This window comes from Phyllobates terribilis, unplaced genomic scaffold, assembly GCF_046119375.1.
Source record: "Phyllobates terribilis strain yellow unplaced genomic scaffold, ASM4611937v1 Scaffold_13__5_contigs__length_258822181, whole genome shotgun sequence".
Taxonomy (NCBI): domain Eukaryota; kingdom Metazoa; phylum Chordata; class Amphibia; order Anura; family Dendrobatidae; genus Phyllobates; species Phyllobates terribilis.
Genome location: NW_027362773.1, coordinates 158,955,428 through 158,972,359, shown reverse-complemented (window position 1 = coordinate 158,972,359; position 16,932 = coordinate 158,955,428).

Genomic DNA, 16,932 nt, shown 5'->3' with positions numbered 1-16,932 from the left:
CCTGTATTATACTCCAGAGCTGCACTCACTATTCTGCTGGTGCAGTCACTGTGTATATGAATTACATTACTGATCCTGAGTTACATCCTGTATTATACTCCAGAGCTGCGCTCACTATTCTGCTGGTGCAGTCACTGTGTACATGAATTACATTTCTGATCCTGAGTTACCTCCTGTATTATACTCCAGAGCTGCACTCACTATTCTGCTGGTGTAGTCACTGTGTACATACATTACTGATCCTGAGTTACATCCTGTATTATACTCCAGAGCTGCACTCACTATTCTGCTGGTGCAGTCACTGTGTACATACATTACATCACTGATCCTGAGTTACATCCTGTATTATACTCCAGAGCTGCACTCACTATTCTGCTGGTGCAGTGACTGTGTACATACATTACATTACTGATCCTGAGTTACATCCTGTATTATACTCCAGAGCTGCACTCACTATTCTGCTGGTGCAGTCACTGTGTACATGCATTACATTACTGATCCTGAGTTACCTCCTGTATTATACTCCAGAGCTGCACTCACTATTCTGCTGGTGCAGTCACTGTGTACATACATTACATTACTGATCCTGAGATACATCCTGTATTATACTCCAGAGCTGCACTCACTATTCTGCTGGTGCAGTCACTGTGTATATGAATTACATTACTGATCCTGAGTTACATCCTATATTATACTCCAGAGCTGCGCTCACTATTCTGCTGGTGTAGTCACTGTGTACATGAATTACATTTCTGATCCTGAGTTACCTCCTGTATTATACTCCAGAGCTGCACTCACTATTCTGCTGGTACAGTCACTGTATACATACATTACATCACTGATCCTGAGTTACATCCTGTATTATACTCCAGAGCTGCACTCACTATTCTGCTGGTGCAGTCACTGTGTACATACATTACATTACTGATCCTGAGTTACATCCTGTATTATACTCCAGAGATGCACTCACTATTCTGCTGGTGCAGTCACTGTGTACATACATTACATTACTGATCCTGAGTTACCTCCTGTATTATACTCCAGAGCTGCACTCACTATTCTGCTGGTGCAGTCACTGTGTACATACATTACATTACTGATCCTGAGTTACCTCCTGTATTATACTCCAGAGCTGCACTCACTATTCTGCTGGTGCAGTCACTGTGTACATACATTACATTACTGATCCTGAGTTACATCCTGTATTATACTCCAGAGCTGCACTCACTATTCTGCTGGTGCAGTGACTGTGTACATACATTACATTACTGATCCTGAGTTACATCCTGCATTATACTCCAGAGCTGCACTCACTATTCTGCTGGTGCAGTCACAGTGTACATACATTACATTACTGATCCTAAGTTACATCCTGTATTATACTCCAGAGCTGCACTCACTATTCTGCTGGTGCAGTCACTGTGTACATACATTACATTACTGATCCTGAGTTACATCCTGTATTATACTCCAGAGCTGCACTCACTATTCTGCTGGTGCAGTGACTGTGTACATACATTACATTACTGATCCTGAGTTACATCCTGTATTATACTCCAGAGCTGCACTCACTATTCTGCTGGTGCAGTCACTGTGTACATACATTACATTACTGATCCTGAGTTACCTCCTGTATTATACTCCAGAGCTGCACTCACTATTCTGCTGGTGCAGTCACTGTGTACATACATTACTGATCCTGAGTTACATCCTGCATTATACTCCAGAGCTGCACTCACTATTCTGCTGGTGCAGTCACTGTGTACATACATTACATTACTGATCCTGAGTTACATCCTGTATTATACTCCAGAGCTGCACTCACTATTCTGCTGGTGCAGTCACAGTGTACATACATTACATTACTGATCCTGAGTTACATCCTGTATTATACTCCAGAGCTGCACTCACTATTCTGCTGGTGCAGTCACTGTGTACATACATTACATTACTGATCCTGAGTTACCTCCTGTATTATACTCCAGAGCTGCACTCACTATTCTGCTGGTGGAGTCACTGTGTACATACATTACATTACTGATCCTGTACTGATCCTGAGTTACATCCTGTATTATACTCCAGAGCTGCACTCACTATTCTGCTGGTGCAGTCACTGTGTACATACATTACATTACTGATCCTGTACTGATCCTGAGTTACATCCTGTATTATACTCCAGAGCTGCACTCACTATTCTGCTGGTGCAGTCACAGTGTACATACATTACATTACTGATCCTGAGTTGCATCCTGTATTATACTCCAGAGCTGCACTCACTATTCTGCTGGTGCAGTGACTGTGTACATACATTACATTACTGATCCTGAGTTACATCCTGTACTATACTCCAGAGCTGCACTCACTATTCTGCTGGTGCAGTCACTGTGTACATACATTACATTACTGATCCTGAGTTACCTCCTGTATTATACTCCAGAGCTGCACTCACTATTCTGCTGGTGCAGTCACTGTGTACATACATTACATTACTGATCCTGAGTTACCTCCTGTATTATACTCCAGAGCTGCACTCACTATTCTGCTGGTGCAGTCACTGTGTACATACATTACATTACTGATCCTGAGTTACATCCTGTATTATACCCCAGAGCTGCACTCACTATTCTGCTGGTGCAGTCACTGTGTACATACATTACATTACTGACCCTGAGTTACATCCTGTATTATATTCCAGAGCAGCACTCACTATTCTGCTGGTGCAGTCACTGTATGCATACATTACATCACTGATCCTGAGTTACATCCTGTATTATACTCCAGAGCTGCACTCACTATTCTGCTGGTGCAGTCACTGTGTACATGCATTACATTACTGATCCTGAGTTACATCCTGTATTATACTCCAGAGCTGCACTCACTATTCTGCTGGTGCAATCACTGTGTACATACATTACATTACTGATCCTGAGTTACCTCCTGTATTATACCCCAGAGCTGCACTCACTATTCTGCTGATGCAGTCACTGTGTACATACATTACATTACTGATCCTGAGTTACCTCCTGTATTATACTCCAGAGCTGCACTCACTATTCTGCTGGTGCAGTCACTGTGTACATACATTACATTACTGATCCTGAGTTACATCCTGTATTATACTCCAGAGCTGCACTCACTATTCTGCAGGTGCAGTCACTGTGTACATACATTACATTACTGATCCTGAGTTACTTCCTGTATTATACTCCAGAGCTGCACTCACTATTCTGCTGATGCAGTCACTGTGTACATACATTACATTACTGATCCTGAGTTACATCCTGTATTATACTCCAGAGCTGCACTCACTATTCTGCTGGTGCAGTCACTGTGTACATACATTACATTACTGATCCTGAGTTACATCCTGTATTATACTCCAGAGCTGCACTCACTATTCTGCTGGTGCAGTGACTGTGTACATACATTACATTACTGATCCTGAGTTACATCCTGTATTATACTCCAGAGCTGCACTCACTATTCTGCTGGTGCAGTCACTGTGTACATACATTACATTACTGATCCTGAGTTACCTCCTGTATTATACTCCAGAGCTGCACTCACTATTCTGCTGGTGCAGTCACTGTGTACATACATTACATTACTGATCCTGAGTTACATCCTGCATTATACTCCAGAGCTGCACTCACTATTCTGCTGGTGCAGTCACTGTGTACATACATTACATTACTGATCCTGAGTTACATCCTGTATTATACTCCAGAGCTGCACTCACTATTCTGCTGGTGCAGTCACAGTGTACATACATTACATTACTGATCCTGAGTTACATCCTGTATTATACTCCAGAGCTGCACTCACTATTCTGCTGGTGCAGTCACTGTGTACATACATTACATTACTGATCCTGAGTTACCTCCTGTATTATACTCCAGAGCTGCACTCACTATTCTGCTGGTGCAGTCACTGTGTACATACATTACATTACTGATCCTGTACTGATCCTGAGTTACATCCTGTATTATACTCCAGAGCTGCACTCACCATTCTGCTGGTGCAGTCACAGTGTACATACATTACATTACTGATCCTGAGTTACATCCTGTATTATACTCCAGAGCTGCACTCACTATTCTGCTGGTGCAGTGACTGTGTACATACATTACATTACTGATCCTGAGTTACATCCTGTATTATACTCCAGAGCTGCACTCACTATTCTGCTGGTGCAGTCACTGTGTACATACATTACATTACTGATCCTGAGTTACCTCCTGTATTATACTCCAGAGCTGCACTCACTATTCTGCTGGTGCAGTCACTGTGTACATACGTTACTGATCCTGAGATACATCCTGTATTATACTCCAGAGCTGCACTCACTATTCTGCTGGTGCAGTCACTGTGTACATACATTACATTACTGATCCTGTACTGATCCTGAGTTACATCCTGTATTATACTCCAGAGCTGCACTCACCATTCTGCTGGTGCAGTCACAGTGTACATACATTACATTACTGATCCTGAGTTACATCCTGTATTATACTCCAGAGCTGCACTCACTATTCTGCTGGTGCAGTCACTGTGTACATACATTACATTACTGATCCTGAGTTACCTCCTGTATTATACTCCAGAGCTGCACTCACTATTCTGCTGGTGCAGTCACTGTGTACATACATTACATTACTGATCCTGTACTGATCCTGAGTTACATCCTGTATTATACTCCAGAGCTGCACTCACCATTCTGCTGGTGCAGTCACAGTGTACATACATTACATTACTGATCCTGAGTTACATCCTGTATTATACTCCAGAGCTGCACTCACTATTCTGCTGGTGCAGTGACTGTGTACATACATTACATTACTGATCCTGAGTTACATCCTGTATTATACTCCAGAGCTGCACTCACTATTCTGCTGGTGCAGTCACTGTGTACATACATTACATTACTGATCCTGAGTTACCTCCTGTATTATACTCCAGAGCTGCACTCACTATTCTGCTGGTGCAGTCACTGTGTACATACGTTACTGATCCTGAGATACATCCTGTATTATACTCCAGAGCTGCACTCACTATTCTGCTGGTGCAGTCACTGTGTACATGAATTACATTACTGATCCTGAGTTACATCCTGTATTATACTCCAGAGCTGCGCTCACTATTCTGCTGGTGCAGTCACTGTGTACATACATTACATTACTGATCCTGAGTTACCTCCTGTATTATACTCCAGAGCTGCACTCACTATTCTGCTGGTGCAGTCACTGTGTACATACATTACATTACTGATCCTGAGTTACCTCCTGTATTATACTCCAGAGCTGCACTCACTATTCTGCTGGTGCAGTCACTGGGTACATACATTACATTACTGATCCTGAGTTACATCCTGTATTATACCCCAGAGCTGCACTCACTATTCTGCTGGTGCAGTCACTGTGTACATACATTACATTACTGACCCTGAGTTACATCCTGTATTATACTCCAGAGCAGCACTCACTATTCTGCTGGTGCAGTCACTGTATGCATACATTACATCACTGATCCTGAGTTACATCCTGTATTATACTCCAGAGCTGCACTCACTATTCTGCTGGTGCAGTCACGGTGTACATGCATTACATTACTGATCCTGAGTTACATCCTGTATTATACTCCAGAGCTGCACTCACTATTCTGCTGGTGCAATCACTGTGTACATACATTACATTACTGATCCTGAGTTACCTCCTGTATTATACCCCAGAGCTGCACTCACTATTCTGCTGATGCAGTCACTGTGTACATACATTACATTACTGATCCTGAGTTACCTCCTGTATTATACTCCAGAGCTGCACTCACTATTCTGCTGGTGCAGTCACTGTGTACATACATTACATTACTGATCCTGAGTTACATCCTGTATTATACTCCAGAGCTGCACTCACTATTCTGCAGGTGCAGTCACTGTGTACATACATTACATTACTGATCCTGAGTTACCTCCTGTATTATACTCCAGAGCTGCACTCACTATTCTGCTGATGCAGTCACTGTGTACATACATTACATTACTGATCCTGAGTTACATCCTGTATTATACTCCAGAGCTGCACTCACTATTCTGCTGGTGCAATCACTGTGTACATACATTACATTACTGATCCTGAGTTACCTCCTGTATTATACCCCAGAGCTGCACTCACTATTCTGCTGATGCAGTCACTGTGTACATACATTACATTACTGATCCTGAGTTACCTCCTGTATTATACTCCAGAGCTGCACTCACTATTCTGCTGGTGCAGTCACTGTGTACATACATTACATTACTGATCCTGAGTTACATCCTGTATTATACTCCAGAGCTGCACTCACTATTCTGCAGGTGCAGTCACTGTGTACATACATTACATTACTGATCCTGAGTTACCTCCTGTATTATGCTCCAGAGCTGCACTCACTATTCTGCTGATGCAGTCACTGTGTACATACATTACATTACTGATCCTGAGTTACATCCTGTATTATACTCCAGTGCTGCACTCACTATTCTGCTGGTGCAGTCACTGTGTACATACATTACATTACTGATCCTGAGTTACATCCTGTATTATACTCCAGAGCTGCACTCACTATTCTGCTGGTGCAGTCACTGTGTACATACATTACGTTACTGATCCTGAGTTACCTCCTGTATTATACTCCAGAGCTGCACTCACTATTCTGCTGGTGCAGTCACTGTGTACATACATTACATTACTGATCCTGAGTTACATCCTGTATTATACTCCAGAGCTGCACTCACTATTCTGCTGGTGCAGTCACTGTGTACATACATTACATTACTGATCCTGAGTTACCTCCTGTATTATACTCCAGAGCTGCACTCACTATTCTGCTGGTGCAGTCACTGTGTACATACATTACATTACTGATCCTGAGTTACCTCCTGTATTATACTCCAGAGCTGCACTCACTATTCTGCTGGTGCAGTCACTGTGTACATACATTACATTACTGATCCTGAGTTACCTCCTGTATTATACTCCAGAGCTGCACTCACTATTCTGCTGGTGCAGTCACTGTGTACATACATTACATTACTGATCCTGAGTTACCTCCTGTATTATACTCCAGAGCTGCACTCACTATTCTGCTGGTGCAGTCACTGTGTACATACATTACATTACTGATCCTGAGTTACCTCCTGTATTATACTCCAGAGCTGCACTCACTATTCTGCTGGTGCAGTCACTGTGTACATACATTACATTACTGATCCTGAGTTACATCCTGTATTATACCCCAGAGCTGCACTCACTATTCTGCTGGTGCAGTCACTGTGTACATACATTACATTACTGACCCTGAGTTACATCCTGTATTATACTCCAGAGCAGCACTCACTATTCTGCTGGTGCAGTCACTGTATGCATACATTACATCACTGATCCTGAGTTACATCCTGTATTATACTCCAGAGCTGCACTCACTATTCTGCTGGTGCAGTCACGGTGTACATGCATTACATTACTGATCCTGAGTTACATCCTGTATTATACTCCAGAGCTGCACTCACTATTCTGCTGGTGCAATCACTGTGTACATACATTACATTACTGATCCTGAGTTACCTCCTGTATTATACCCCAGAGCTGCACTCACTATTCTGCTGATGCAGTCACTGTGTACATACATTACATTACTGATCCTGAGTTACCTCCTGTATTATACTCCAGAGCTGCACTCACTATTCTGCTGGTGCAGTCACTGTGTACATACATTACATTACTGATCCTGAGTTACATCCTGTATTATACTCCAGAGCTGCACTCACTATTCTGCAGGTGCAGTCACTGTGTACATACATTACATTACTGATCCTGAGTTACCTCCTGTATTATACTCCAGAGCTGCACTCACTATTCTGCTGATGCAGTCACTGTGTACATACATTACATTACTGATCCTGAGTTACATCCTGTATTATACTCCAGAGCTGCACTCACTATTCTGCTGGTGCAGTCACTGTGTACATACATTACATTACTGATCCTGAGTTACCTCCTGTATTATACTCCAGAGCTGCACTCACTATTCTGCTGGTGCAGTCACTGTGTACATACATTACATTACTGATCCTGTACTGATCCTGAGTTACATCCTGTATTATACTCCAGAGCTGCACTCACCATTCTGCTGGTGCAGTGACTGTGTACATACATTACATTACTGATCCTGAGTTACATCCTGTATTATACTCCAGAGCTGCACTCACTATTCTGCTGGTGCAGTCACTGTGTACATACATTACATTACTGATCCTGAGTTACCTCCTGTATTATACTCCAGAGCTGCACTCACTATTCTGCTGGTGCAGTCACTGTGTACATACGTTACTGATCCTGAGATACATCCTGTATTATACTCCAGAGCTGCACTCACTATTCTGCTGGTGCAGTCACTGTGTACCTGAATTACATTACTGATCCTGAGTTACATCCTGTATTATACTCCAGAGCTGCGCTCACTATTCTGCTGGTGCAGTCACTGTGTACATACATTACATTACTGATCCTGAGTTACCTCCTGTATTATACTCCAGAGCTGCACTCACTATTCTGCTGGTGCAGTCACTGTGTACAAACATTACATTACTGATCCTGAGTTACCTCCTGTATTATACTCCAGAGCTGCACTCACTATTCTGCTGGTGCAGTCACTGTGTACATACATTACATTACTGATCCTGAGTTACATCCTGTATTATACCCCAGAGCTGCACTCACTATTCTGCTGGTGCAGTCACTGTGTACATACATTACATTACTGACCCTGAGTTACATCCTGTATTATACTCCAGAGCAGCACTCACTATTCTGCTGGTGCAGTCACTGTATGCATACATTACATCACTGATCCTGAGTTACATCCTGTATTATACTCCAGAGCTGCACTCACTATTCTGCTGGTGCAGTCACGGTGTACATGCATTACATTACTGATCCTGAGTTACATCCTGTATTATACTCCAGAGCTGCACTCACTATTCTGCTGGTGCAATCACTGTGTACATACATTACATTACTGATCCTGAGTTACCTCCTGTATTATACCCCAGAGCTGCACTCACTATTCTGCTGATGCAGTCACTGTGTACATACATTACATTACTGATCCTGAGTTACATCCTGTATTATACTCCAGAGCTGCACTCACTATTCTGCTGGTGCAGTCACTGTGTACATACATTACATTACTGATCCTGAGTTACATCCTGTATTATACTCCAGAGCTGCACTCACTATTCTGCTGGTGCAGTCACTGTGTACATACATTACGTTACTGATCCTGAGTTACCTCCTGTATTATACTCCAGAGCTGCACTCACTATTCTGCTGGTGCAGTCACTGTGTACATACATTACATTACTGATCCTGAGTTACATCCTGTATTATACTCCAGAGCTGCACTCACTATTCTGCTGGTGCAGTCACTGTGTACATACATTACATTACTGATCCTGAGTTACCTCCTGTATTATACTCCAGAGCTGCACTCACTATTCTGCTGGTGCAGTCACTGTGTACATACATTACATTACTGATCCTGAGTTACCTCCTGTATTATACTCCAGAGCTGCACTCACCATTCTGCTGTCTTCTTTCCCGGTCTCAAGGGCAGGAGACTATCTCTCTGCTTTCTAGGAGAGTAGAGGTTGGATCTGCTTCTCGGGAGATTTGCTACAGATACGGTTCCTCTCTTGATAATCTGCAGGATGTAATTACCGTGACTGCGCCTCTGTGCGTCTAATTGCCTGATAAACTTAATTGAATCTTATGGATTACCCTTATCACTACGCCAAGCGTTTTATAGTAATTAACCCCTTCACCGCAGCATGAAGGCAGCCCGGCTGTCAGGAAAGCGGTTTTCGCTGTGGCTTCCTTTCATACATGGCCTCCACCGGTGCAGATGGTAATTACACGCCAATGAATGCATCTGGTAATACCGCGGTGTCGCATTAAGGAATATATACATAAACTGCAATTCCCCGGAGTAGTGATGTTACAAGAGTAATCCCTTTATTGCGGGGGGGGGGGGGGGGGGGGTGATGTAAAAGCAGCCTGGAGGGTCGCAGGAAATGTCTTGGTTTTCTGCTTGTCCTTTAGGTCTGTGCTGTATAGCAGCCTGTAGTCTGCAGACCGGAGCGCTGATCAATCTAAGCGGCTCCGAGTAGGTTGTGGGCCGCGTCGCCCCATTTACTCTGTGAACGCTATGTGGTACCCGAGTGATGTCAGCCGGACCCCCAGGGTTAGTTCTCCGTTAGTAGGTCTTTGAATAAATCGTGGTCCTGGTGAGAGCTGAGCTTATAACAGTCGCCTTACACATTTTTCTGATACTAAGGATTGTGCCCATGTCCCGGGCATCACCACCTTCGTCTGCATCGATCCGTCTCCTTGCGTCCTGCTTCTTCTATGATTCCGGCTGAGATACGACTTTCCAAGCTCAGTGCGTTCTGGGAGTTTACGATCGTGTTACTAGAAGTGTAAAGTTGCGTAAGACAAGGAAAAAGTTTTGTAAAACTTTTATTTTCGCTTGAGTTAATTATTTGAAGAGTTTTAGAACTTTTATAAACTGTGACTGGCGAACCCTCGGTTAAAGCAGTTTATATGACAGACGACTTTCCAAGGTCAGTGCTTTACTGGAATTGTAAAGTGCAGGAGACAAGGAAAAACTTCTGCAAAACTTTTTTTTTTTTTCCACCTGAGGAGTTTTACAACTTGTGGCTGGTGAGCAGCTTATGCCTTCCAGTTTTGGTCTCTGACGCAGAAATTTTGTATATAATTTTTTTCATACTTTATTCAATTTTCATTGTAGCCCTAGGAGGGATTGCTTTTTTGCAACTTTATGTCTTTAAAACATGTGATGTGACAGATCGGCCGGTGGTGCAGAGCTTCCTGATTCCAGCGCATCCTGTAATAGGAGCCACCGGGGGAACAAGATCGTCAATGACATTTCTCCTCCTGAATCTTCCTCCATCACCTGAGTGATATTACTGAGAATTGGAAGGAACCGCAGCAACTCAGCCACAAAGTGGAGACCCCGTAACGTTACAAACCAGTGCGCCGAGTGCTGAGGAGCAGAGGACAGAAAAATCAACACCGCTCTGCTGACCCCATAACTGTAGAGTCCAGACCTCCTCTGGTCTCATCACAAACAAAGACTGCGCCCCAGCCGGGAGCTTCATGGCTGAGCAGCTGCATGCAGCCGTACATCACCAAGCACAATGCCGAGCGTCGGATGGAGTGGTGTAAAGCCGCCACCTCTGGACTCTGGAGGAGACGTGTTCTGTGCAGTGACGGATCACACTTCTCTATCTGCGTCTGATGGAGGGGTCTGGGTTTGGTGATTCCAGGAGGATGTTACTCCCTGACTGCATTGTGCCGCTGTACAGATGGTGGAGGAGGATAATGCTATGGGTTATCAGGGGGCGGTCGCGGACCCTCAGCTCCAGTGATGGGAAATCTTCATCTTCAGCACAAGACATTGCGGACAATTGTAGATTCAGCTTTGTGAAAACAGTTTGGGGAAGACCCTTATCTGCCCCCCATGACACCCAGTGCACAAGCTCCATACAGACATGGGGGGGGGACAGAGCCCGGACCCCGACCCCATCCTATAATGGACACAGTGAGCCTGGCCTCCCCCCCAACATCAGGGTCTGACCCCACAAATGGGCAAAAATTCCCATAGACTCCTCCAAAATCTTATAGAAATCCTTCCCAGAAGAGCGAGAGCCGTTATATCTGCAGAGAACGATTCATTTTTTCCTGGCATTTGTTCAATATAATCAAGCAATATCCTGCATTAAAAACATGTACATTATAAGTATGCATTTATTTATTTTTTTTCTCGGGAGCCTTTGAACAATAACTACTGGAAACATCTGTAGCGGTATCTGTGAGGTGTTTAGGACTAGTGTTGAGCCACCCCCGTAGTGTTCGGGTTCGGTTCGTCGAACACCTTAGAACACCGTCGAACACCGTTAAAACCAATGGCAGGCAAACAAAAACACATAGGAACACATAGAAAACACCTTCAAAGGTGTCCAAAAGCTGACAAACTGCTCAGAAGACGCTTTCTTTAAAAAAGCCGGCCGGCAATTCAGCAGCGGCATACACCGGTACCCGACAATTTAGACATGAAGGAATAGAGCATCACACATAGATTAGATAGATAGAAACATGTCAGTCACATATATATGAAGTACAGTGACAGTGTTGATTACTGTACTTGTCATTTACTGCAAAGGATTTATTAAAAAAAATAATAGTGTTTTCATGCACCGTCTCTTTAAAAAAGCCGGCTGGCAATTCAGCAGCGGTACCCGACAATTTAGAATAGAAGGAATAGAGAATCACACATAGATTAGATAGATAGAAACATGTCAGTCACATATATATGAAGTACAGTGACAATGTTGCTTACTGTAATTGTCATTTAGTGTAAAGGATTTATCAAAAAAAATAATAGTGTTTTCATGCACCGTCTCTTTAAAAAAGCCGGCCGGCAATTCAGCAGCGGTACCTGACAATTTATAACAGACAGAATAGAGCTTCACACATAGATTAGATAGATAGAAACATGTCAGTCACATATATAATAAGTACAGTGATAGTGTTGGTTACTGTACTTGTCATTTAGTATTAAAATAAAGGATTTATTATTAAAAAAAATTGGCGTGGGGTTCCCCGCAATTTTAGTCTCTAGCGGAGGTTAAGCAGACGGCTGGGGCAGATGTTTGAAGCCTGGGAAGGGGGTAATACCCACGGAGCTTCCCAGGCTACTAATATCAGCCCCCAGCTGAATACCTAGCCTTTACTAGCTATTAAAATGGAGGACCCCCCCCAAAAAAATGACGTGGGGTCCCCCCTAATTTAATAGCTAGCAAAGGCTAGGCAGACAGCTGGGGGCTGATATTAATAGCCCAGGAAGGGAGCCATGAATATTGGCCCCCTCCCAGGCTAGAAACACCAGCCGTCAGCCGCCCCAGAAATGGCGCATCCATAGGATGCGCCAATTCTGGCACTTAGCCTCGCTCTTCCACGCTGCCCTGGTGCGGTGGCAGGGGGTAATAGGGCTGGGGTTGATGTCAGCTTATAATGCCAGCTGACATCAAGCCCAGGTTAGTAATGGAGAGGCGTCTATAAGACACCCCCATTACTAACCCCATAGTCAAAGTTAAAAAAAAAACATAAACACCCAGAATAAAGTCCTTTAATTGAAATAAAGACACAATCCTTTATTGTTCTAAATTAAACCATACTTACCATCACGCCCATTCCAGCTGAAGCCAACGATCTCCTGCAATAAAAGAAAAATAATAAAGCAACCTCATCCTTACCTTTCCATGGTTCCCACGACAGCTTCAGCTCTGCTACATCGAGATGACAGGCTGGACCGCAGCAGAACGCTGCCATCCAGCCTGTCATCCCGCAGACACTGAGAAGCGCAGGCATGCTTGCGCTCCTCAGTGTTTGACTGTGACGGCATCCAGATGAGCCGACAATGAACTCAGCTCACCTCATGTACGTCACTGACAGCGTGGGAGAATTCTCCTGCACTCAGCGCTTCAGCGTGAGAATTTTCCCACGCTGTCAGTGACGTGCATGAGGTGAGCTGAGTTCATTGGACATGAACTCGGCTCATCTGGATGACGTCACAGAGAGACACTGAGGAGCGCAAGCATGCCTGCGCTTCTCAGTGTCTGCGGGATGACAGGCTGGATGGCAGCGTTCTGCTGCGGTCCAACCTGTCATGTCAATGTAGCAGAGCTGAAGCTGTCGTGGGAGCCATGGAAAGGTAAGGATGATGTTGCTTTATTATTTTACTTTTATTGCAGGAGATCATTGGCTTCAGCTGGAATGGGCGTGATGGTAAGTATGGTTTAATTTAGAACAATAAAGAATTGTGTGTTTATTTCAATTAAAGGACTTTTTTCTGGGTGTTTGTGTTTTTTTTAAATACTTTACTAGAAATTCATGGTGGTCATGTCTAATATTGGCGTGACCCCATGAATTTCGGGCTTAGGGCCAGCTGATAATGCCAAGCTGGCTTTAACCCCTTTATTACCCAGTGAGCCACCGCACCAGGGCCCTGGATGAGTTGGGTACAGCGCCAGAAGATGGCGCTTCTATGAACGCGCCATTTTCCGGGGCGGCTGCGGACTGCAATTTGCAGCGGGTGGGGCCCAGAAAGCTTGGGCCTCCCTGCGCTGCAGATTCCAGCCCCCAGCTGCCTAGTTGTACCTGGCTGGACACAAAAATAGGGCGAAGCTCCACGTATTTTTTTTTTAAATTCATGAAATTCATGGAATAATTAAGAAAAAAAGGGCTTCCCTATATTGTTGTGTCCAACCAGGTACAAATAGGCAGCTGGTGGTTGGGGGCAGCCCGTTCCTGCCTGCTGTACCTGGCTGGACACAAATATAGGACGCAGCCCCACATCAATTTTTTTTTCATTATTTCATGAATTTCCTGAAATAATTTTAAAAAAATTGACGTGGGGCTTCGCACTATATTTGTGTCCAGTCAGGTACAGCAGGCAGGAACGGGCTGCCCCGAACCACCAGCTGCCTACTTGTACCTTGTTGGACACAACAATATAGGGAAGCCCTTTTTTTCTTAATTATTCCATGAATTTCATGAAATAATTTAAAAAAAAAATGCGTGGGGCTTCGCCCTATTTTTGTGCCCAGCCAGGTACAACTAGGCAGCTGGGGGCTGGAATCTGCAGCGCAGGGAGACCCAAGCTTTCTGGGCCCCACCCGCTGCAAATTGCAGTCCGCAGCCGCCCCAGAAAATGGCGCGTTCATAGAAGCGCCATCTTCTGGCGCTGTACCCAACTCATCCAGGGCCCTGGTGCGGTGGCTCACTGGGTAATAAAGGGGTTAGGGCCAGCTTGGCATTATCAGCTGGCCCTAAGCCCGAAATTCATGGGGTCACGCCAATATTAGACATGACCACCATGAATTTCTAGTAAAGTATTTAAAAAAACACAAACACCCAGAAAAAAGTCCTTTAATTGAAATAAACACACAATTCTTTATTGTTCTAAATTAAACCATACTTACAATCACGCCCATTCCAGCTGAAGCCAACGATCTCCTGCAATAAAAGTAAAATAATAAAGCAACCTCATCCTTACCTTTCCATGGTTCCCATGACAGCTTCAGCTCTGCTACATCGAGATGACAGGCTGGAGCGCAGCAGAAAGCTGCCATCCAGCCTGTCATCCAGCGGACACTGAGAAGCGCAGGCATGCTTGCGCTCCTCAGTGTCTCGCTGTGACGGCATAAAGATGAGACAAGTTCATGTCCAATGAACTCGGCGCACCTCATGCACGTCACTGACAGCGTGGGAAAATTCTCCTGCACTCAGCGCTACAGCGTGAGAATTCTCCCACGCTGTCAGTGACGTGCATGAGGTGAGCTCATTCATGTCCAATGAACTCAGCTGACCTCATGTACGTCACTGACAGCGTGGGAGAATTCTCACGCTGTAGCGCTGAGTGCAGGAGAATTTTCCCACGCTGTCAGTGACGTGCATGAGGTGCGCCGAGTTCATTGGACATGAACTCGTCTCATCTTTATGCCGTCACAGCGAGACACTGAGGAGCGCAAGCATGCCTGCGCTTCTCAGTGTCTGCGGGATGACAGGCTGGATGGCAGCGTTCTGCTGCGGTCCAGCCTGTTATCTCGATGTAGCAGAGCTGAAGCTGTCGTGGGAACCATGGAAAGGTAAGGATGAGGTTGCTTTATTATTTTTCTTTTATTGCAGGAGATCGTTGGCTTCAGCTGGAATGGGCGTGATGGTAAGTATGGTTTAATTTAGAACAATAAAGGATTGTGTCTTTATTTCAATTAAAGGACTTTATTCTGGGTGTTTGTGTTTTCTTTTAACTTTGACTATGGGGTTAGTAATGGGGGTGTCTTATAGACGCCTCTCCATTACTAACCTGGGCTTGAAGTCAGCTGGCATTATAAGCTGACATCAACCCCAACCCTATTACCCCACTGCCACCGCTACAGGGCAGTGGGAAGAGCGAGGCTAAGTGCCAGAATTGGCGCATCCTAAGGATGCGCCATTTCTGGGGCGGCTGACGGCTGGTGTTTCTAGCCTGGGAGGGGGCCAATATTCATGGAACCCTTCCTGGGCTATTAATATCAGCCCCCAGCTGTCTGCCTAGCCTTTGCTAGCTATTAAAATAGGGGGGACCCCACGTCATTTTTTTGGGGGGTCCCCCATTTTAATAGCTAGTAAAGGCTAGGTATTCCGCTGGGGGCTGATATTAGTGGCCTGGGAAGTTCTGTGGGTATTACCCCCTTCCCAGGCTTCAAACATCTGCCCCAGCCGTCTGGTTAACCTCCGCTAGAGCCTAAAATTATGGGGCATCCCACGCCAATTTTTTTTTAAATAAATCCTTTATTTTAACACTAAATGACAAGTACAGTAACCAACACTATCACTGTACTTCATATATATGTGACTGACATGTTTCTATCTATCTAATCTATGTGTGATTCTCTATTCCTTCTTTTTTAAATTGTCGGGTACAGATGCTGAATTGCCGGCCGGCTTTTTTAAAGAGACAGTGCATGAAAACACTATTATTTTTTTTTAATAAATCCTTTACACTAAATGACAAGTACAGTAAGCAACACTGTCACTGTACTTCATATATATGTGACTGACATGTTTCTATCTATCTAATCTATGTGTGATTCTCTATTCCTTCTATTCTAAATTGTCGGGTACAGATGCTGAATTGCCGGCCGGCTTTTTTAAAGAGACAGTGCATGAAAACACTATTATTTTTTTTAATAAATCCTTTATACTAAATGACAAGTACAGTAAGCAACACTGTCACTGTACTTCATATATATGTGACTGACATGTTTCTATC